A 24,419-nucleotide genomic window follows, 5' to 3' on the forward strand; every position below is an offset into this window, starting at 1 on the left:
AGAAAAAGTGAGGAAAAAGTGAAGATTGTAGATATAGGATGGAGGGGGAATGTGAGAATGAAGACAAAATAAAATTATTTAATATACAGTTTGTCTAATTCTCTGTTATTTCTATTCATTATTATAAATTCTTTGGAAGAAAAATAATTATTAACATAATATAATGTTTAATGTGACAATTAACACCCATGGCGGATTGAATTGAAAATTTGAAACCGGGCCTAACATTGTTGGAAAATAAAGAAATATAGAGGAAAACTATTTAAAAAACTTATGATCCCTTGTGTCTAACCTTAATTAAATTGCCATTTAGGGCAAGTTGTCTCTTTGGTTCATGTTTTTATTTTACAAAAGTAAGCATATTATATATTAATGTATTTATTTACTCCCTAATATAAAAGTAATTATTAACGCCAAGATTATTTCATTATTATTTGTTAAACATTTATAATTAATTTTTGTTTTGAATATTTATTTTGTATTTTAATAATTTTAACAAATATATATATTAAATCAATTTAATGCAATTTCAATCAGAATTTTTTCAAACAATTTATCACAAATAATGAAATAATTATTTTATATTGAGTATTCACTGCCACAATGTATACATTATTATATGTAATAATCATGTGTTATTAACAATTGTGAATCGTATCACCATTTTATTTAAACATTGTAAAACAATAAATTCAATCACCAAATTAGTTTTGCTTAACACTGCATCACAATTGACTTCCAGAGATATTAAGGGAGAAAAATTGCGCAGCAAGAAATTTGGAAGCTCGATTATTTGTGTCACACATTTTGCAGAGCCCCGATTTCCCCGGGAAATCCGATCACACACACTTTTTTTTATTCGCGACGGTGTCCTTGGTATTTCGCCTTTGCACAGGAAAGCGCGAAGAGAATACGAAACTAGGATCGGCGCAGCAAAAGGGAAGAGACGCAAATTTCATCAATCGATACACGCAAGAAGTGTTGCTGCACCCGCGTGAATCTTCGTATTTACATATTTCAGGAGAGAGAAAAGAGCGCGATTCGTTCTGCATTTAATAACAATAATGCTACGAGTGCAGCCAAGCGGACAGGACGCGATATGAAATTCGCCGAGGGCGCGATTCTTTGTCAAGCGCGAGAAGAAGAAAAGGAGAGGAACTGCGAGCAGAACACGGGAAAACGGGCAGTTTGATTTTCTCGCTGTTTGTTTGCGCGCCCCAAAGGTAAATTAGCTCGACGTGATCACCAGCCAGAAGAGCGCAAATAGTTTGCACGACGAACACCGAATTTAATATCGCGCACAGGAGAGAGACACACACTCGGTTTTCTCTCATTTGGTGACGAGCAGCCGTCGACCTTGCCACCAACGCCTATTTCAACACAGCAATTATTGTCTCTACGCTTCAAACTCTATTTGACTTTGAGTATAAATACAGGCTGGATGTGGAGCTTAACTATTATAATTAAAACAGTTCAAAGAAGGCTCTAAATAAAGTTAAAATTTGGTTCTGAATTAGCAAAATGTAAATTTTGCTTTTAATTATATATAAATTAATACCCTTGGCACAAGCGAAAATGAAAAATAATTTAATTAGCTGATGATAATACTTAATGAAATAATTTGGCTTTTAGGAAAACAAAAATATATAATTCATTCTTTTATTTGCGCTTTTCCTCGATGGATATTTTTGGATATATATTGAGAGCTGTTAATTGTTTCATGCATAATAAAACCAACAAAATCTGCTCTACATCAAGGAAAAAGCCGCTTTTATATTCAAACATATAATATTGATGGTGAAAACATTTTGCAGAAACGAAACATATTGCATTTTGCAGTTGGAAATTTTTTATTTGCGGCATTTAGAATTTTCTTCTTAAAAAAAGCTAGAGATATTTTTTTCACATTGCAGCTGTTAAAATGCTTAATTTAAAGAATTCAAAAAGAATATTTATGCAAATTTGTTATTTCTTTAATTATACAAAATTAATTTCTTTAAAATTTATTAGATTGAATTATAAATTATCTGTCAGGTTCCGTCTAACTTTTATCTTATCAAACTTTGTTTCTAAAATGATTGGGTTTGTTTTTATTTAAGTTCGCTCATTATTTTATTATCACCTATTTTTGTTTAATCCGAACATGTGACAATAAGTTTTTATAATGCATAAACGTACCAACACATCTTTGTCTGTCAATCAGCTATAGAATTTGGCCGAGTTTTTCTGATGCCCTGGAGGAACCCTGATTACATGTTGACGCACGTGTGCCAAAACTTTGCGGTCGTGTCAGTCAGAAGTGTAGCCGATTTCCTCAATTTATCACTGTGCGTTCTCGCCAGCGGCACTCCTGCAGCTTTTTCAATATTCGCGAACGGAAAAATTTTTCATATCGCGGTGGCTCTGAGCGCTTTGATAAAAAGAGAGCGGTGTGAATGAGACGTATCCATAAAAATACACACCCCGTGTTATACACGCTAGTTTCGTAAAAGCTCATCCAGCCCGCCAGCGAGACCGGCTGATGCCTCGTCCCTGCACATTTTCTGCTCGCACTCTCGCCACTTTTTATGCCGTGCAAAAGCTGCGCCATTACCGCGAGAAGACGGCGTCAAATCGGTCGAGATGATCTCCTCTATCTCTTAGCGGGCGCGTAAAAAAGTGAGAAAATGCATCAGACATGATCGCAATCCTAATTGCTCCAGCTCTTTTGAAACAATTCAACTGGCAACTTTTTCAAGATGGTGGGATTTTATTGTTACTTCTTTTCTTCAGCAACAAACAGCTTGAGAAAAGGATTGAAATAGGAATGACCTACTTTTATTTTCATTGTCAAATAAACCAAAACTATTAAAAGCCATATTATGAAAATTCTATATATCACTTTTAGACCTTTTTAAATAAATGTTCGACAAGCCTTGAAATAGTTTTAATTGGGATCCAGAATCCACATCCACTCGATCAAAACTAAAATCTTCCTAAAAAATCAGCTCTTCGTGGAAACTTTTGACAGCTTTTGCCATAAATGACAGAGGCAGTCAAGAGATACGCTGAATTTTTGGGAAGCAGAAGTCGAAAAGTTTCGAGAAGCGCGAAATTTGCAAGATTTATAAATTTCCTCTCCAGGCTGAAACTTGCTTGTGTATACATATTTAGGTCATTACAGTTTCAGAAGGGAAGCGACGCGAGATTGGCAAAAAGTTGTGCACCTAAGAGGCTTTGCCAAGAAAGAACTTTCCCTCCTAGAAAGAGCTGACGAATCTTGTCCGCCGACGTTTTTCCCTTTCAAACAAATTAACGTTTATCTTCCACCATCGGGTGTTGGAAAATTCGTTCGTTCCTTTTAATAAAGAGGAAAAATGTAAAAAAGCTGTTGCGGGCGGAGCGAAGATGAAAGAAAAAAAATGGAATACTTTTAATTAAGGCCCTGCCGTGAGCACAAAAGCCGTAGGTATGCGATCGAGGCGCCGTCTTTTGCAGAAACGATGCCATCTTTTAAGCACACACATTTTACTTACACGCCTACGTATGGGCATGCAAAGTGCACACGGACCTGCTCACTCGCCCGATAGCATCTTTGGCCTTTTACGACTTCTTGCTCCTCGCGCAGGGGCCGACGGAATTTTTAATTGGCAAGATCAACAGTGTCTTTATCACAATTGCACGCAATCAACACGATATAAAGAGAGCATGTACTTGCAAGGCTCGAGTCTGTTAATTAACTTTGCGCCACTTTTGAAAAGGGCACGCCCACTCTTTTAATGAACTCGTCCTTTGCTTGGATAATGATGAAACCGAGATTGGAAGATTCTCATTTTAAATACTAATGAGAATTTCAAGCAAAAAGCGTTGAGAAATGTTGAAATGCGACTTCCCTTGTGAGCTAGGTTGAATTAATTCTCTCATTTGCTTTCATTGCTATAAATTTTTTAACGGGATTAAAGCTCTTATTTATTTATTTAATTAAGCAAAAATTAATTAATTTATTTTACTTTTTATTTTTTTCAATATTTCAAAATTATTTACTCTATTCAGTGATTTCAGTGTTGTGGAGAGCTTGATTTCCATTTAAAATTCAAAGATCTCCCATCTGCAAGTCTAAATTATTAAAGGTTTAGATAATAATTAGATTTTTTTTAATAAATATTGACAATGGATGGATAGTTTGGTTCATCAGTGATCTCTGCGTATGTAAATTTCAATCACTCTAAAAAAATCAAATTGATTTTTGTTAATTCTTTGAACCGAGAATCAAAACTAAAAATCTATAATTAAGCTGTTTAGCTATTTAAGGCAAGAAAAGAAAAAAATGTGTGTCCAAGTATTAAGACACGAGCAAAATCTGAATTTTTTTTATTTTGTCACATTTCCGTGACCTTATTTTTTAAATTAATTACACGAATCTTTAATCTTTATAAACAATTTTGTTTATTCAGATCTCATATATTTTTTGCAAGGAAAGTTCCTCACTCCTTCCTTAAAACAGGCAACATAAATTTTGCTGCACTTTGCTTGAATGTTTTGGAAAAGTTTGCGGTGCATAAGATACAAAAACTTTTTCATAGTAAAAAAGAACCCATGGGCTTTTATTTATCAAGAGCGAGGAGATGACGGCAACTTTTGCCGGCGGATAGGAAGCAGCATCACTCTATAAATTCAAGATGCGGTTTTGTGTCGCCGCCGAAAAACGGCGGCGCCTGCATATAATACACACACACGGGATTTTTTTTCCTGCCTGAGGCGTCAGCGCGGTGGCCCCTTAAGTAGTGCGGCAATTCATCTTACTCGCGGGTAGTTTTATCACCACACAGAACCGCTTGTATAAATAATAAGAGAGCCGGATGCACCCACTTTGTACACGCCTTGTCATTGCAACTTTTTGCGGCGGCTGGCATAATGAAGAGCCGCTCATCCGGACCTTGACGCGGCGCAAACTTCCCGCCGGCTGCGATACGGAACATAATACGTTTATATCTCGAGATATAATTTGTGTCGCCAAGGCTTGTTTCTACTTTCGCTCTCGTTGGCCTCGAGGAGCACTGCTTGTTCTCTCCTTGTGTGAATAACAAGTCGAGGGTCGGCACTAATTGTCGTTTTTTATACCGAGGGCTGCTGGTTTAAGGGTCAATTTGCGCTGCAGGTGTGCGTTATGAATTAATTATGACGCGAACGGTTATGACTACCGTCTCCGCACTTTGGATTATCTTTTACAACGAGTAATAAAAGGCGTGTCTTGAAAGGATAAGGGGCCGTTTTTAATTGTTGAAAATTTGAAATCCGTAACGGAAAAAGATATATAATTTAAAAAAAAAAAATCAAACGAAAAATCAGATCGCAATCTGGAATATCCTAGGGTGGGTCCGGAGAGAATTGATTCGCGAAGCGATTCTCGAGAAGTGATTCTTGAGAAGCGATTCTCGACGACGGTTACCTTCGAAAAAAGTAAAGTTTGGCGTGCAGTTTGAATAAAATAATAATTTTTAAACGTTTTAAACAATTATTTGTCACTTTAGGTGATTTGTTCAATCAAAATGCACGCCTAACATTACTTTTTTCCGCTTTTTTCAAAGCTGACCATAGTCGAGAATCATTTCTCGAGAATCGCTTCGCGAATCAATTCTCTCATATTCGGACCTAGCCCTAGAAGTTTTTTAACACGTACTTTAATCAAATAAACTTGCCAATTAATTTTTCCCTTCAAATTAAAAGAAGAAAAGCCCATTTACCTACATTTCTATTTCAGATATGAAGAAACAAAATAATTATATTATTTAAAACGCAGTATAACGCAAGAAGAAGAACAGGTTTTTGTGCGCCGGAAGATTTTTTTCATTTTGATATTGTTTACAGCAAAATTATTATTCGTGGTGGTGTTTTTTGACCGACAATGTTGTGTTTCTCTGTCATAAAAAAATCACTCAACTAAAATACTGTCAAAACTGAATAAAGGGATAAAGAACAATCATTAATAACAAATTATTCCAAATTTTGGTATATTTGATTATAATAAAGCTTCAAAATATATAGTTTATCTTAAATTTTTATCGATGAAAACATACCAAGCAGATTTGTTTGAATATAAACATTAATTCAACAGAAAAATATGTTTGCTTAATCAAAATAAATCAGAATATCAGCCTCAAAGGGATCTTATAAATGTCTCATATATTTGCAAAAATCGGATAAGCTTGGTATACATAATTCAAATCGAATTTCTCGTCATTGAACTCATTAGCGGGCGCCTCGGCTTCGTCCTTTGATAGGCACTATACTGAGTCACTTTGTAATCTAATAATAATTCTCGGAGGCGACTTCATTATTGCCTGTAGGCGGTGAGGATTTAAAGTGTGTGCGTTTGACTTTCGCGGCGCAGAGCAGGGAACTCTCTCTCTCTCTCCCGAATATATGTACAAGCTTTGATTGCGAGAACGGCAAGGTTTGTTTGAAGTTGCAGAGAGTGGGCGAATGATAATCAGGTGGCTGAGGCTGCACTCCTCCGTCTCACCATACCTAGCTGTCTGTGTACATACGTGCCGAGGAGGAAGGATGGGAAAACGACCGGCAAAAGCCGCCAACTCGGTCTCATAATCCTGCTCGTTTGAGTCGTCAGTCTCGAGGCTAATTAAGCTCCAAGTTGCACCGGTCGCTCTCGTCTTCATTGCATTTCACTCGAGATCAAGATGCCCACAGGACACATTAATAACACCACAAACTAGCCGACCAGTCTCATTAAACTGCTGTTCTCTCTCTCACTCACTATGTACATTTATATATTTTCGCCTGCATGCAGACATTGAGTTGCAAATTCAGACTGCCGAGTTGCAGACGAGCCGCGGGGCCAAAAAGCGACGAGCACCAACTTTTCGCTCTCGCATAATTAAGAGGAAAAATATACGAATATTCGCGCGAGTCGACTTTTGGTTTTTATTTTTACGTCGGAGTGACGTTGGTGATTTTTTTTGTCCTCGTTTATTTATTTTGTCTGCGTGGCTTTTCAACTCGGCGGCCGTTATTATTTTTGCTCGGTGAAATCGGCGCTGATGAACTTTCAAGACGGGGCACCAGACCGGGGAAATGGATTTTCGATATCGCAGCTTGCTGTGTTTACCGGTTCACCTGCTTTGTAGCGAGCGGTGCAGATTTCGCTTAATGCAAAATTAATGAAGTCAGAGATTATGTATTGGGCACATTGATGAGATTAATCATAAAATCTGACGTCAATCACTGTTCAATTGAGGTTAATCAGTTATGTTTCTTCAGCATAGACATTCAAGTTTACATAAAATATAAAAAAATATTTATAATTGTTGCATTTCTTATGAAATAAATTTCTGAATTCGTATTATTACTCATTTGATTAGTTTAAATATAAATATAAGTTTTGGGCAACAACAGTTTTTTTATAAGTGTGTTTGCTGTGCAGAGAAACATTTACTCGCGATTAATGATTTAAAAATAATGAAGTGTCAAAATATAGATAGATTTATATTTCCTCGCATATTTTTACTGAAGAGTAAAAAAGAAGGAATAATTAAACTTAAAATATTAATGTAAATATAGATTTTTAGATTTTTTTTTTGCAATTTTCTTCCCAAATTGTCTTTAAATAGACACTGGCGAAACCGTTTAAATTTAAAGATGAAAGTCTCACTTTTGGCACTATGGAATAATACATTTAGGGGAGGAATTTGATATAATAAACGGCTTTTTTTTTAAAGTGGTAAGTTTTCAAAAACAAAATCAAATTTTTAAGGACAGCAAACTAAATTGTATTGCACACTTAAGTTCTTTATAAGCAGAAATAAAATTAATATAAGTACAAAGCTGAAATTAAATTCCATTATCAGAAACAAGTTTTTCAAAAATTTTATGAAAAATAAAAACTTTTTACTTATTTCGTTTTCCACATGTAAGTAATTTTATACAAAACTTGTATAATAAGCAGCAAGTCTGAAAGAGTTAAGAGGACCGGAAAGAAGTGACTCAATATTGAAAAGTATCCAAAAGCAGCTCCGCTCATTAATCTTCCATTTCAACGCGAGAACCGGAGACGCTCTCTCAGAGGTAAAATTGAGCGGCAAAAAGTTTAGAAATCGCAAACGTCTCTCGGAGCGAATTTGGAGAAAAGAAGAAAGTTTGGACCACACGCTGCACGGAATGTGCCTTTTTCCTGAGCAGGGTAATTCGGCGCTTAAAGCGGCTCGTTAAAACTTTCAGTCCGTTCTGCACCCCCGGTGCAGTCCCGAGCGCGAATCAATCCCTGTGAATAATGCACCGAATGTGTCAACCCTTTCACTCGCTTCCGCCGCGGGGTGCGCGCGGAAGGAAAGGGTTGTCCCCCTCGCACACACGTGAGTGCCTTACCTGAGACTGGGGTCGAAACGAGGGTTGCTCCAAACGTGCGGCGGACCGGACACCTCCAGCACTGAACGCACACTGAGGGAGCCAGCAGGGGTGAGTCAACCCTCGGCACATCGATTGGCGCGCCGTGGCGGCGCTCCAAACCAACACTTCTCCTCCTCCACTTCTGGAATAACAGGTGCGCGCATCAAGGTATTACTCACGGCCCGTCTGTGTTATTTGCTTATTCGTGCATTGCAGGCGCTCACCCTTCTGTCGGTGCGGTTGGTAATTGCGGCCCTCGCGCGCCGGGAAGAAGCTCTGCAAAGACCACCACGGCTTCTTTCCTGCATTCGTTCAACTCCCTAGGGAGTTCAACATTATTTTCAGGCCTTGTTTGAAAGCTTTTGTTCGGCTCTGTCAGAACTTTTAAGGGACGTTCAGATTTGTTTCTGGAGTCTTAGGGACATTTTATTCTAAAATTAGATAGTCAATTTTGAGGTGGTCTTTGAAACCATCAAATTTTTTTCCTTTGTCAGTTTATAATGGTGCGAGACAATTTTTTGCTGCGTAATTAATTGTTTCAATTTAATATCAATTAATGTCAAGTAGATATTAAAAAAATTACATCAAATTGAGTAAACATTGATAATTTATGTATTTTCATTAATATTTACAAGTATTAACTCTTTGATAGGGAATATGAATTAAAGATTTTATAATAAAAATTTACTGCTTAAAAGCGTAGTTTTGAACTGAAAAATTCATTTACGACTTTCAAAATATAAATTTAGTAGCTTTAACTAAATAATGAAGATTAAAAATGCATATTATCGTCAATTTAAGCAAGAAGAATCAAAACTTAATTACAATTATTCATATTATAGTCTTTCGTTTCATGAAAAGCAGTTCTGGGTAAAAGCATCAAGTTATCTTTCATATTCAGCTAATTTGTACAACATATTTCTGTCAAATAATACATAAATCAATCTAATTTTTTGATTATGACTTAATTTTGGGAATATTTCAATATTTTATACAATTGAATGTATCTGTCTATGCCCTCCGAACAGTTAACATTTAGTTCAAATCTTATGTACGTAGTATTTAAAAAATTTAACTATTTAAAATTATTATCAAGACCTTTTTTCCTTCAAACCGATTCCGTTCCAAAACGCTGATAATCCGCAATAATATAAAATTATGAAACAAATTTTTGTAAATGCTAATTAATTCTGCTATTTCAAAATTTGAACCACAAAATTAATCAAAAATTTCAAATGGCAGAGATGAATTCCGTACAAAATTAGTCCCAGTCAAACGAGTTTTGAATATGCAATTGCTTTGTCGATTGGCGTGTTTGTGAAACAAAAATTACGAAGCGTGGGCGATCGCGGCAATGAGCGATGAATTCAAAATTACTCAAACGCCCGGTTTTAAATATGCATTTAATGTGTGTCGCGTTTTGAGCGGCTTTGAATATGCATGCATGCGCCGCTTTTTGTCCTCGGCGGCGACGTTGGAAGCAGAGGCGAGTTTGAGCGCCACCGGATGATGACATATCCGACTAGGCCGGAATTACACGCACGATTAGCATTTGATGCAAAACAGCAGCGCGTGTATTTGCGTTTGTGTGAGTGAGAGCCGGCAGAGCGCACTGCTGCAGGTTAATTAGCGTGACACGCGAACCAAACATACGGCCAAACAGAATTGCTAATTAATTCACAGGCCCCGCCACTAAATAGTCGGCAATAATTGAAATAAACAGCTCGTGGCAAACGAATTAGCATGCCAATGGCGTTGTTGACAACACCTAGCTTATTAGTTCTTTGTTCTTAATTTCAATACAAAGTTCGTGACTAGGGCGAAATGTTTGTGCATTTACTAGGATGTTTTGTTTCAAATTCTTTATTCCCTCTCGAAAATGGCACCAGCAGTAGCCGTCAGGCCTGCTAAATCACAAGGGCCAAAAACTTTTGAATCTTCTCTTTCGGAAAATTTAAAATTTTACAAAAATATTTTACTTCGCTTGATTTATTGATATAAATTGTTATAATAATATATTATAAAGCAACAAAAAAATTTCTAACTTCACAATTATTTATATTTATTAATATTTCTAATGCTTTAAATATTTTATAATATTTTATTTAATACTATTTATTACCATTTATGCGATTAATCTCTAACAATAAGTATAAATAAAAATGTAGCTTTATGGTTTATGAATTAACAAATGACGAATGAAAAATTTTCAATTCCAAAAACATATTAGAGATAACATAAACAATTTCAAATCAGTGACTCATTGTCTTAATACAAATTTTTCAATACAGAATAAAACCCTGTTTTTAAAAATTAAATTATTTTAAACTCTTTGAATGAATTGTTTACTAAATGATTTTATTAACTCAGATTGCCAAAATTAGGAGAGTTTAGAGTTACAATGAATAATCAGTTAGCAAAAAAATCTGTTTTCTCCGTGATTAACCCATTTCACGGCTCGTTAGCCAGCGGAAGTTGTTAATTAGATCCCAGTTTATTTATTATTCACGAGCTTGCAGCTTGGCCAAAAGATTAATCGAACCGGCTGATTCCGGCCCAACAACTAAAGCGCCACTCTCAATCATCGCAAGGAACAGATTTTCCGGATGTGTTCAACATGCATATTTATAGCCGCTCCCCCCGTCTTTCTGCACACAAAACAGGGTCTAATCTAATGAGCGCAAAAACACACACTTGGGCTGTTTTGCAATGGAAGCATGAATTTCATTAGAGCTGAAAGAAAGGGAGGCGGAGAGAGAATTAGAGACGCTTTTTGCCCAGCGCACAGACTTACTTGATGTGGCGCTGAGTGAGATGTGATTAGCGGCCTCGCCTTGATAGCGAGCAGACGCAGAGATCACACGCGCCCAGCAAAAGTAGCAGAGAAGAAAAGGAAAAAAAGGAGACGCAAGAAAAAGAAAGCGACCGGCTTTTTTGAAACAGGAGCCATCAAATATTCTTGATGCTGTTTAGTCTGATGATGAAACAGAAAACTCAAAGCATAGTGTTTATTTCTCCAAGATCTTGTAATTATTTAAGGAATGGAAATGGATCCGCTTGTTAAAAGAAGATGGTGAAAAATTCTTTAATCCGTCAGTTTATATTGTTCTAAATCTTTTTATTCTCCATATCTCCATCCATTTTTCAGATTCGTCCTCATTAAAATTAATGTAAAAAATGGCAAATGATTCGTCAAGGGGGATGGGATAATATGGGAGATGCGAATAACGCGCCAGCATAAATAAAAAAGAGCCGCCGGGTGTGTTTCCTCCTGAGGGCCATTCCGACAGCCAACAATAACAACATTTGCATCAAATGCACGTGTGCCGTCTCCAAATTTATTGAATCCCACCAGGGAGGTAAAAGACTGCGTACGCAAAATTTTTATATATACGCTCTGAATTTTTATTGTGCTGTTAGCGAATTTCATCATTTTCCTCATGAATGTCCTCCAATTTTTTTTTTTTTTTTCAAATAATTTTTAAGGAAATTTAGAAAAAATATGTAAATTTTTGCTCTCTCGAGGAATTTTTTTGCGCTCGTTTATTTTCTCCAGTACCAAATAGATCTTTTTTACTCTTTTGTTTAGCATCTTTTCTCATTAGCAAAAATCTTTAAATTCCCCACCGGTAGTAATTTTTTTGCAAGATCTTGCCAAAAAAGTCGCAATTTCCTAGAAAGAGGAAATTAAATCCACCAGCGAAATATGCAACGGGATGTAAAACAGAAACACGGTCGGTCGAAATAAAAAGGTCACCGAAAATGGGCTAAAGAATAAAACCGCAACATTACGGTCCGAATGTGTTTGGGAAATGTGCCAGGATCAAGATAAGACTTCATTATTGTCGCCATTAGGCACTCGCCGGAAAACTGCATTCGTACCTGCGGCCAGAGATAATCTTAACTGCCACCCGCGCTACACAATTTCAGGAGCGGAAAGATACACGGCGAAAAGTACACAGACTATACGAATGGAATTGCACACGGTGTGCATTTTTATTCGGCAGCTCTCTCGTTATTACGGTAGTTGGTGCTCGGCGGTCGATGTGCTGATCCAATCACACGCTCGATTTGCCCGCGAGGCCTAATAATGCGATTGACTCGGTAAACCTGCCATTTGGCCACAAACTGAACCAATAATTTGCACAGCGACGGCCTGTCAAGTTGCTAAATCAAGATGTCGAAGTTATACATGATTAATTTTTGAAGAAAGTAAACAAATAACAAAAATAAACTTATTTATTTATTTACTATGATATATGATATAATTTCAAATTGTTAAGATGCTAGCTTTAGAAGCATTTATATGGTATTCTTTAAATTTCCAATTAATGATGAAACTTTGATTCAGTTGACTTTGAAGTTAGTCATTAAACATAATTCTTAGAATAATTTTTACTTAAAATTGAAGAAGATAATAAAAGAGACTCATATAGAACTAGTATTTGCGTATAATTTCCCTTATTTTCTAAATAAATTCAGTGTTATCTTCGTTCAATTTTATGCTCACTGGAAATAATTTTAATATTCTAGCAATAATTTTATTTGATTTTATTGAAACGCAATCCTCTTTTTGCTCACAGTTAATTTCTAATATTTTACGTAAATCATTAAGTCCAAAAACGTTTCGCAATTTTTTTAATTTGGTAGTTTATATTTAAATGAAAAGAGTATAATAATTTATTAAATTGTAATTTTGTTATATTTTAATATTAATTTTCTATTATTAAGCCACGTTAGTATAAAAAACTCAAAAGGAATCGCTACTGCTGTTCAAAGAAATATATTTTTTTTCTCACTAAATTTTAAACAGCGAGAGAACAAAATCTAGCTTTTTGAATTTCCTTCTAAATCCAGACTTGAATGCATTCGCTCGACTGCGAGAGGCAAACGAGGACAAATAACAAATTGCGGCTGGCAAAGGCGCAAGAGAGAGTGGTTGCGGTGGCTGCGTCGGCGGCGGAGATGTTGTGCTGTGTGTTTAGCTTGGCAAATTGAATTAGTCGGCGCACTCTGGTCACGTGCAACTTTGATTACGCCAAATCATATCTCAGGCGGCGGCAACACCAATTCCTGCAAAGTGAATTATGCAGATGCCGAGCCACTTGTTAGACGTGATTTTAAATTGTGCCGCCGAGGGAGACGGACTGATTTCCCGAACTGCAGCTGAGGCGAATAAAATTTCCATGTCCTGGTACCTATCGCTTGTTTGTCGAAGGCACTCGTGCTCGCGACACGAATGCGGGCTCTGGACAGGCAAAAAAGACGCCGAGTTGCTGCTGGGTGGGCTCATGCAAAATAAATATCGGCAGCAGACTCAATCCCGGCGTGCGATCGATTTCGTAAACAAACCGGCAGACAACGCAGAGAGCGACTGAAAAACGCGCTCTGTTTCGCGGGCACTCTGCGCAAGTGGTTCCAGTTAGCGACGAACGGACGCTTTTTGTCCCTGGCAAACGAAACTTATTGCCTCCCTTTCAACTTCTTTTGTTTTTCATTGTGTTCTCTTAAATGGAAATAGAAGAGACAGACGCTTTGACCCAAGTTGATTTATAAAATCATTAATTGAAGCACGACTTGAAATGCGCATTTACAGCATTTATAACCAAAAACTTTTTCTAAAATGTAACTTAAGTCCAGACTACAGAAAATTATTTACATTATCCTTTTGAACAAATCACTTATTAAATACAATTTTTTAAAGAAATACTGATTGTAAATATCAATATTTAAAATCTACATTTCTTCAAAGGCAACAGTATTTAATTACTAATAAATTAAAAAAATTTAACTACATAATGAACATCCCCTATAAAAATTTATGAAACAAATTTTTAATAATTAAAAAAATTTATATATATTTTAAATTATAAGTTTAAAAACTAGTAGTTTATTTGAAGAGAGTAAAAAACAACGATTGAGATACAAAAAATTTAATACCAAATAAAATTTAACAAAGTAATCTTTCTAAACTATTCAATTTTTTTTTTTTTTTTTTTTTATTACAATTTTCTTAACTGTTCATGATTCTAATTCAATGAAAGCTTCACAGTGGATCTCAATTTTAAGAACAATAAAATTTGTAAAAATTATAATTTACGAGTTACTTATTATTTTAAAATTTTGCTAAAATAAAAATTTGAATTTATCAATTACGTGTAAAAACAACGTGATATTACATTATCTGGATAGCAAGCACTTGATTGCAACTATGTTCAAAGAAATTTGGCGCGCTAACATTTATTTATTTTGTGGTCTTGTGGTCCCTTTGCTACAGGAAAAAAAATATCCTGCAATTACTGCTTTTAAACTTTTACAAATTGAGCTTATGTAGTGATACAGTGAATTTACAAATAAACTTCTTGCAAGCATGAGGCGTGACAACAATCGCGGATCGAATTCAATTTCCAGTGCGGTGCTTCCTATATACGTGCTCGTGCTAGAGCGAAATTGGAGTCCGGCGACCGTTTTCTCGGAGCAGTCAGTGATTTGCCTTCAATCACCCAGCGCGGCGTTATTCCCGCCGCCTAATCTGATCAATCCTCGCCGCCCTCGGAGAATTCCCAGACTCGCTCACTCCATTGTAGCGGCGCGAGACGCTTTAGGTATGCAACGAGTGCGTTGCCAGTGGCAAGCGGATTGCATAACTGACACCTGTGGTGAGCGGGCTTGGCGTGGCGAGCGCACGTTTATGAGCGGCAATCTGCTCCGTTCCACTTCTTTATAGTGGCCGTTCGCCGGCCTTATTCCGCAAAAGTACTTTTTTACTCCAGCCACCGTCATTCAAACGAGGCTTTAAATGAGGGATTTGATCTGCGTGAGAGCAACCGACACCGATTTACAACTCGGCGATGAAATTCTTAACAAAATAATTTAGGTTAAGTCGAGAACAAAAAGGACGCTCATTTGTTAAAATTCGTCTATAGTTGAATCAGTCAATAGTTTAAATTTTGTTTATTTTATGAATAAATTTATTTCCAAATGGCGCTTAAGTACGTTTTGCTCCATTTAAGACTTAAATCAAGATTTAGAAATTAAGACAAACTAAGTTTTTTTCCGCTCCATAGTTCTACGCTTTTTCTTACTCTTAACTAGACAACATGCAAAATTAAAAATAGAAAATAAAATGGAAAATTTTTGCACTGGAAACCAAGGAATGGATTCATAAAATGAAAAAAAAAAATAATTCAATATTGCTTTGTTTTTTGACCTACAAACTCGCTGTTGAATCAGAAATTGCCTTTTAAGTGTGGAAACCTCGTTCACAATCCTTCTTTCAGTCTCGTTCACTGGGCTGTGCCCCTGAAAAAAGAGTGGCAGGGCGCGTAATTCTGCATGGGAAATAAAGGAGAGCCATTCGGTTCAGTTCACTTGTTCCTCTTCTTTCCCGCCTGAGTCCATAAAAAGCGAGCAAGAGAGTAAATTTGGCCAGCGAGCGAGCGAGGCTGCTGCTGCTGGTTGGTCTTCTCTCTCCTTTTTACTATTACCCGTAAAAAGGGGCCGGGAAAACTTAGAGCAGGCGGGGATGGCAGGCGAGCGAGTAGTTGGTTGTGTAATTGAATTACTTTTTTATATCTGCAAACATCTGAGGCGCGCTCAAAGCCGGCTGCCCGCAACAGCAGACAATCCATAATAACCGGCGCGTCTCCTCGGCAAAAGCTCAAATCCAGGTAGAGCATGAACAAGGGCTTTGTCTTTTATTCCCTTTTATTTCCTCCAACCTCTCCCACAGACGCACGCACAGATTTCTCCAGGTTTAATATTAAATTTGGCACCGCCAACGCGCATTTGCCATTCATAAAGAGACACTTCTAAGGTCGCTATATACTCTTGTTTTTTTGCTCACAATCATATATTATTTTGATGTTGATACGCGATTTTTCTTTTCAAATCTTTGTTTCCATATATATATAATAATAATAACTCGTCATTTCTTACTTAAAGGAGCAAAATTTGTAAAAAAAATAAATAATAATAATAATAATAATAATAATAAAAATTGAACAAACCCAAAAATATGATTCTGATATTTTCTTGCCAATTAAAATGCACTAATGTATATATTTTAACTATTTAAATTTAGAAAAAACTTAATCTCACCAATTTCGGTTGCAAAATTAATATTTTTCCTCCATATCTTCAGTTACTAGACTTTGATTCGATAATTTAAATTTTAAACATCATCTCTAGTAAAAATTAAACTATTTTCCCAGATTTAAAATTCATTTTATTATATTTTAATTTCAACAAATAATTATGTCCTGCCTAAACCATCGTTTTAGCAGTTTTAATGAAGAACGGTAATTTTTTATTCGTTTTAAATTATATAGTTTATTGAAAATACCTCATCAGAGTACAATTCTTCAATATTTAGATTAATATTAAAAGCGAAATTTGATAACAATTAAAATTTAAATTACTTTAAAAAATAAAATTAATTTTAATTAATTTTTTTTAAACAATTTATAAATTTAAATTAAATAAAATATTATAAGGTCCTGTTCGTTTTAAATTAAAATGCAAATTTAAATACGATTAGTACCGACTGAGATAAATCAATAATATTAATTATAAAAGTACAATAATTGAAAATTAATTATGATCCTCCAAATCATTGAGCTTGAAACCGCAATATGATCAGTTCGCAAACATCAACTGCCGGGCCTAAAGTTCAAACAATTTCGTTTTTGGAGCTTGAAATAGATATTCACGTCGGTCGCGCATCAAATCATTAGTCGATTGATGTGTCAGCCGGGGCAGGACAGGCTTGTGTGTAATTGCGCACGGGCGTCCCAGGGCAGGTCTGTGTGACCGCAAGAATGCACAAGAGCTCGAGTACGGCGGCGTAATGTACAAACACACACTCTCGAATTATCGATTGACCGCCACTGCAATTAATCACTGCTGACTGATCAAAAGATAATTTTCCGAGCGAGCGGCACTGAACTTTTGAGTTGGATGAGCAGAATGCGGACCGTGACCCATTTTTAGCAGTATAGAGAGAGCCGACTGTGCCAGGGCGTACTCCAGCGTAAATAGGGTGCGTCGATTATTGGGCGCCAGATTAAACACAGGCATTTGCCTAAAATTAGGCGTGGCCAGAAATAAGCTGCGGTCGATACGACTTTTTTAATATTGCTTTTACGATCCAACGTCACAATCCTTGACCAAACAAACAAACAACTGTATCGTCCATCGCCGTGTAAACAAACATATATATCATGATACAGAGGGGATGTGAGCAATGAGGGACGAGGGACGGCTTTGAAAGGGAAATTAATATCGCAGCAAGGAAATGGTATCAGTCGTAAAAGCTGATTTTATGACATTTCTATTCACTTGGTGATTGCGATTGCAAATTTATAAATAGCTCTACAGAGATCCATAAATAATTGACAAAAGCTAGCTGCCTTCAAAATTATATGTTTTTCATTATCTAAATTGATTGATTATACACAAAGTAAACTGCTTTTTATTTATTTTTTATCTCTTTGTTATGTTTCAATACTTTCAATGTTTAAACAGCAATCGGATTTAACAATATTTTCTAATTAAAATTTTTCATAATTTGTCAATTATTTATTTTTTGATGATACTTTTTATTTGTTTGAAGAAGTTGACACTCGAGGAGATGATCATGGAAATGAAGAGATCGGGCTTTTCCTCGTTGCAGAAAAATTGTTTTTATTCAAAAACAAATGGCTCTACCAGTTTCGGTCACGGTCTGCGACCCTATTTCATGAGCAAGAAAAAATACAAAAAATCAGCAAATTGAAAAAACACCACATTTTAAATAAAAAATTAAATTCTTAAAAACTAACAAATTCAGGTACCAACCTATTTCATGAGCAAAACGCGCTGCTCGCTGACTAATACAAGAATGAGCTAGCTAAAGACAGATTGATTGGGGGAGGTGATCTTTATTGGGTGATTAGCGCGCGGCGCGGCCGACCACGGGGGCGCCGAATGACGTCGGGCACATTATGCTGGTAGAGCCATTTGTTTTTGAATAAAAAAAATTTTTCTGCAACGAGGAAAAGCCCGATCTCTTCATTTCCACGATACTTTTTATGCCCTTATTTCATTAATAAACTGTTAATTTATTATAGTGTTAATTTATGTTGTTTATTCCTAGTTTATCCTAATTTTATTTGTACGAGAATATTTTGAAGAAAATAAAAATACATCTAGAGTTTTGACATAATTGTTATATATTATTGGTTCTTCTCGGCCAATAAAAAAAAATTAAAGAAAAAGAGCATTTTTACGTTCAGATATATTCTCATTTGTTTATATTTTGTCTCCTATAACGTTAGTTTATAAATACGAATATATGTATTTTGTAAATTTCACGATTTCTGGTTAGGAACTACGAAGATTTAGGGCAGAGACTACCAGTGGGTGCCGGTAATGAAACAGAAGCGAATTGGTGAAAGGCCAATTAGCTGCCAGCTAAGTAAATAGTCATGGCAAGCGGGGAATAATAAATCGCATTCGGCCGCACGTCCCTTTCATTATTGATGCTGTCGTGTTTGCGGCAGTGATCATTATTCAATTAGGATCGGACGCTCCTCAGGTGGGGGCGAAACGACCCGGGGTTGGTGGGTAAATAATTTAGGCCGACGCACAACAGGGGGCGAAGGGCAAGGGCAGGGGGCTCGAGCGCCGAGTGCCATTCGACTCGCACATAAACCTGTTTTGTGGCAAATGTTATTAAAAAGAGAGAGAAATATCGCCCCGTCGGGTGGAACTCTCAAAAAATTGCACGCCGGGGATTTCTATTAAGAGATGAGCCGCGCGAGCGCCGACGATTTTTCACCAGCAGCTTTGTGGCTGCGGCGCATCGCCTTTTTATCCCATGTGGGCCAAGCCCAAAGATTGAGTGCATTCATTCATTTTTCAAGGACACCTGCATTCGCAGCTTCCACTCTCGCGCCCCAAATGTCGGCCGCGTATTCTCCTTGCATACTACATTGCATGATGAATTTTAAATAACATTGAAATGAATTCAATTACATGTAAGCGTCGATGAAAACTTTGAAATACATTTTTTTACATAAAATTGATTTGCATAGAAAAGCAAAATAAATTTCACGCAATGTTTCCTTTAAATGAGATAAAGAAAATTAGAAACATGTAATTTCAAAAAAAATTTAGAATTAAGTTACAGAGTAAAAATTGAATTTTAAGGTTTTTTTTAATCATCTGCGGTTCAGATGAAATGTGTATAATCAACTTTAATTTTGGGAAATTATTTTCGCCCTCAATTAAAATTGTTTATTATCACAACAGGAATTTTTCTAACTTTTTTTACACCGGCTTTGTCTCAAATATCTCGTTGTCTCAGAACGTAATTCCACGTCAAGGCGATTAGTCGCAGTACTAATTAACGTTTTTTTTATGTTTAAAACTCCAGAAATACTGATACATAATATAATTATGCTATTAATTTTTTAAAAATTAGGAAAGATTTTTTTCTTGCTATTTAAATTTGTTAGCTTGTTTTTCTTTTTTACTTTTCTACAAAAATTTAAGGTTAAATTTTAAAAAATTACGAATCAAAATATTTTAAATAAAAATTGGGAAAGAAATGTTTCAAAAACAAAATATATTTTTTTATTTTTTTAATACAATTTAAATTTAAATTTTCTAAAGCTTATTCATTCAAAGCATTTCGCAAAACATGTCAATAAAACGCACTTGATAGGCATACCTCCCTAATCCTGAATGATTATTAATTGGAATTTGTTAACTTGCTTGTAAAATCGCTTTAATTTATTCGAGGGGTTTTGCTGCTGCAATATGCACTTATGTATAAAATACAACTATGGTTCACTCTTGTAGTACATTATTTTATTAATAAGTTTAAATTTTAAAGTCTCATATTTCCATCAATATATTCCCTTCCAAGCACTGTGAAAGCGCAAGAAATGCATTGGAAAATGCTATTAAATTTAAAATCAAAGCAACATGCGCAAAGCCAATATTTGTCAAGGCGGTAATATTCCCGGGTACAGCACATGCCGCCCTGAGGGGGAGAAAAAAGACTGGAAAAATCAATACATTATTCGAAACGTGTCTTTGATACTGTGTGCAATGGTTTCGGGGACTTGATTATTCTGCTTGCGTACTGCTCGCTTCTGCTGCTGTCGCTTTTCAATTTTTTTTCCGGCAGGAAGAAAGAAAAATAAAATCAAAATAAGCTCCAGTAGCTTCGCGACCGCGTGTATTCCGAGCCCGATCAAAAGGAATAAAAAGCCGGGCAAATTATATTTTGATGAAAAGGCCGGCAATCAGCGCGGTGACATTTATTGAAATAAATCGCCGCAATTTAGCGCGATATTGTTTCGCACGCGCCGTCGTCTCGCCGCTAAAAGGCGCGAGCAGGGGGAGGAAAACGCGATGGAATGGGGTGAGTCATAACGACGCTGAACAACCCCCATAAGCAGTGGCGGCGGCACATCATTATTGAATGCCCCTGGTCTCTTTTTACCTGCTATTTATTGCAAAGTGGCTGTTGCGGAATTCAGATTTATGCTGGCGGCGCGCGGATATTTTATGCTTGTGCACTTAACCTGAAAGACGAGAGAGCGAGTCGAGAGCAGCCAAACTGCGAAATATGAGAATGGAAAGATAAAATGCGAGAGCAGCTCTTTAAAGCAGAAAGTAGCACGCGATCACCACCTGCTACAAATTGTGTGATACTAAAGCTGATTAATTAAGCATTACTATAAATTGTTTTTATTAATAATTTTTGTTAATTTCATTAATATTTGTACTACATTGAATCACTTTTTTTATTGAAGATTGAAAATAAAAGTTTAATTTACCATTTTTTAACATTCCTCTTGAAATATTTAGAAAAACATAATTCAGCTTTAAATTTTTTGTTTTGCGATTTGTCGACTGATAAAAGTTATGGTCAAATTTAGGAATCTCTAATGAATTTGTTTAAAGTTTAAAAAGAATTAAATATGTGTAGGTTAAGTCGTGCATAGATAACTGATTTAAAAGAGGTTTTATTACAAATAATTATTTCAAATGACGAGGGGTCTAGTTTTGTTCAAAAAATTAATCATTAGCTTCATTGGAGAGCTTTTTTAAAGACCATTGACAATTTTAAACCAATTTTTTTCCAGTTTATTTTTTTATTTGACATTTGAAACTGGGTATTGAATACTGAATACCTTTGTTAATTTATTTTCTAAATTTTTACTGAGCAGCTATTATCAAGGATGGACACAATCGCAATCGCACCATTTTTTGAAAAGATGATCGCGATCGCAATCGCAAAAGGTAGTCGATCGCAGGCGATCATTTGCGATTGTGGAAAGCAGTTTTAAAGCTTAATCTGGGAGAATTTAATACTAAATCTGGAAGAAAAAAATGTCAATTTAATGCAATTTAATAGAAAAAATTCTAAAACAAAGGCTTTTCATTTACAGAGCTCATTTTTGTTTGGACTCCTAGTTCTGAAACCAGAATTGACAGAAACCGTTCGGAAATGTGTTTTCAAAAAATATATTTGATCGCAAATGATCGCAACGTTTTTGATCGCGATTGCGATCACAATCGCAGGGTTTTTAGATTTCAAGATCGCGATCGCTTTCGCAATCACACAATTTTAAATTTTAAAGATTGCAATCGCGATCGCAATCACAAAATTTATTGAGATCGCGTCCATCCTTGGCTATTATACAATTCATTAATAGCTAATAAAGTAATGCTCTCAAGAATCTTTGAGCTGAAACATTGAGAAGTCTGGTGCGGTCGAAGCATTTTAGTGCCTGCAGAAATGTCCATTACAGGCAGCACCTTAGCGCCATAAAATTGAAAAAAGGACCAGAGACGCGCACTGTATTGCGGTGCGAGTCTTTTGGCGTCGAGGGAATTCAAGGGGACGTGGGGGAATTTTTACGAGTAGCGAGAGCTGCTGGGGCTGACCACCTTTTTCTCCTGGCCGAAATCGCCAAAAAAAACCGAGGGTCGTAGATCAAAGTCTGCTTTAAATAATTCACACTCACGCGGAAAGGACCGGCCCTCGCCATTATTTCATCTGCTTTATGGTGTTGGTTTATAATAATCAAAACAGGGCGGCGCACAGTGCTAATGGCAACATGTTTCTTATCTCCCTCGACGCTCCCCTAACGCAGCGAGTTTGTTATCAGCCGCACATGCATCAAAGCGTCGATCAAGAGAGCCCGCAAATTATTATTAATACACACCCCCGCATTCGCAGAGCTCTTTATGAACCCTAAGCGCAGACCAAAGTATGTTTATATTAGTTATTAATATACGCATCGCATTCCATCTGCGGCCCCAGCACGTTAAACGAGTGGTTGCGTGGAAACGAAAGTGGTAAATATAGAAAAGGAGGCAGAGATTTAATCAAATGTAGGAGGAATAAGGGGTGCGCAACATTAGGGTTGGAAATCTTATCCACACTTAAATTTTACACAATATCCAATAACTGCGTTCAGAGTTCATTAAAAATTCCAATAATAGGATTAAAAAATGGAGGGCGAGTACAAAAGGGCAGCTTTCGAACTACATTTTTAAAAGATCAAAGCACGGAAAATTTGTCTATTGTTGAAAAGCAACAAATGAATTAGTAAATTGTAAAGCCACACTTCCTAGTTGGGGAAAAAACATGAAAAATTACTGTACACTGCTTAATATTGACAATTATTTTGATTTTGGCAGCAAATATCATCTTTGATCTTTGGTGTCCATCTAATCCATCTATATGGAATAGTGGAATCAAGAAAAATTGCTAAAAAATTACAAATTACTTTCATAAGGCTCTATGCAAAAAAACGAATTATTATTTGGAATAAGTTAATATTCAGTAAAAAGTCTTCAAATCCTAGTCAAAACTTTTCATATTTTTTGCATAAATGAAAACCGTTTTTAATAAGGCTCCGTGAAATTTAAAAGAACTGCTGTTTTATTTTCTTCACAATCATGTTCATTAAATCTGCACAAATTTTAAGATACAACAGGCAAACTCCTATTAAAGGCTTAAAATTTCCAAAGATTTTGTCTGACTGCGCTTACAGGATCTATCAAAATTTCAGCCGAATCAATTTTAACTTCTTTCTGCGACCAGTGATTTTCACCTTGTCGCCCAAACTGTGTTGTGTGGATCAATATTAAAAGTGACAGTTAGTCAAACAATTTTTGCACTCAAATGCAGCTTGTCACTCTCCGTGATCACTAAACTTTTACAAATTAATAAATGACTTCAAAAATAAATAAATCGAGGGAATAATGTTTCAATTCAAACATCAAGAAACACTTTAACAAGAAAATAATTTTAATTAAATTGCAATCATCAAAGGAATTCAAATAATTCTAAAAACATAAAATAAATTTAAGAGCCTCTGAAGTAAAATTTTTTATGGTTTTTCCGCATTTGATTAATTAAGCAGTCCAAACAACACATTTTTTGCTGGGTGATCGAAAATTCTGCGCTCATATCGACTCAATCGGTAATTGAAAAAATCGGCGTTGGAATTTCTCTGCACTTTTGGCCCGCTCAATTTATGAAATTTGTAACCAGACAATCAGAGAAAAAATGCAGTCTCGGCAGGCAGAAGCGCGAGAGGGGCCACACGTGCCATGTGCCAGCAGGGCCGATGCTAATAAATGGGCTTGGCGCGCGTTTAATCAAATTAGAAACGTGGTTTTACCCTACCTTGGGGTCACAGCGATGGTCCCTGGTTCGGTTGGGGTCCTCGGCAGGTCGGCGAAGTCCTCCGTCGGCTCAAATTCGGCAAGGGCCAGATTGGCGAGAGGCGACTTTTGTTTTCATTTTCACACTTTCCCCCCAGGCTTGTAGTCCTAGGGGGACGGAGGGTAACGGCGCCTCCATTAAGGAATTTTTGAGGTGACGCGCCTCCATTAAGAAACAGTCCATGGTGACGAAGGGAGACGGTCATTTTTTAATTTCATACATTCAAATTGTTGAATTGATCACAAAATTCGTAAAGAACATATTTCTTTCTGTTGCGTGGCTGCGGCGAAGTTTAGGATTA

At 36.2% G+C, this 24,419-nt stretch overlaps 1 protein-coding gene across 3 annotated transcripts in view; it reads right to left on the bottom strand.

The window, feature by feature from the left end:
- LOC132195522 (discoidin domain-containing receptor 2-like) overlaps positions 1-24,154 on the bottom strand; it is a 136,437-nt gene extending 112,283 nt beyond the window's left edge. For 2 of the 3 annotated variants that reach the window (XM_059617568.1, XM_059617570.1), the window contains exon 1: positions 8,362-8,466. The gene's annotated coding sequence lies outside the window, so the exon portion shown is untranslated. Of the gene's footprint in view, positions 1-8,361; positions 8,467-24,079 lie in introns of those variants that run through there. The other variant, XM_059617569.1, reaches the window with a different exon arrangement.
- Positions 24,155-24,419: the final 265 nt, after the last annotated feature.

The sequence above is a fragment of the Neocloeon triangulifer genome, unplaced genomic scaffold (genome assembly GCF_031216515.1).
Source record: "Neocloeon triangulifer isolate White Clay Creek 2 clone unplaced genomic scaffold, ASM3121651v1 ptg000009l, whole genome shotgun sequence".
Taxonomy (NCBI): Eukaryota; Metazoa; Arthropoda; class Insecta; order Ephemeroptera; family Baetidae; genus Neocloeon; species Neocloeon triangulifer.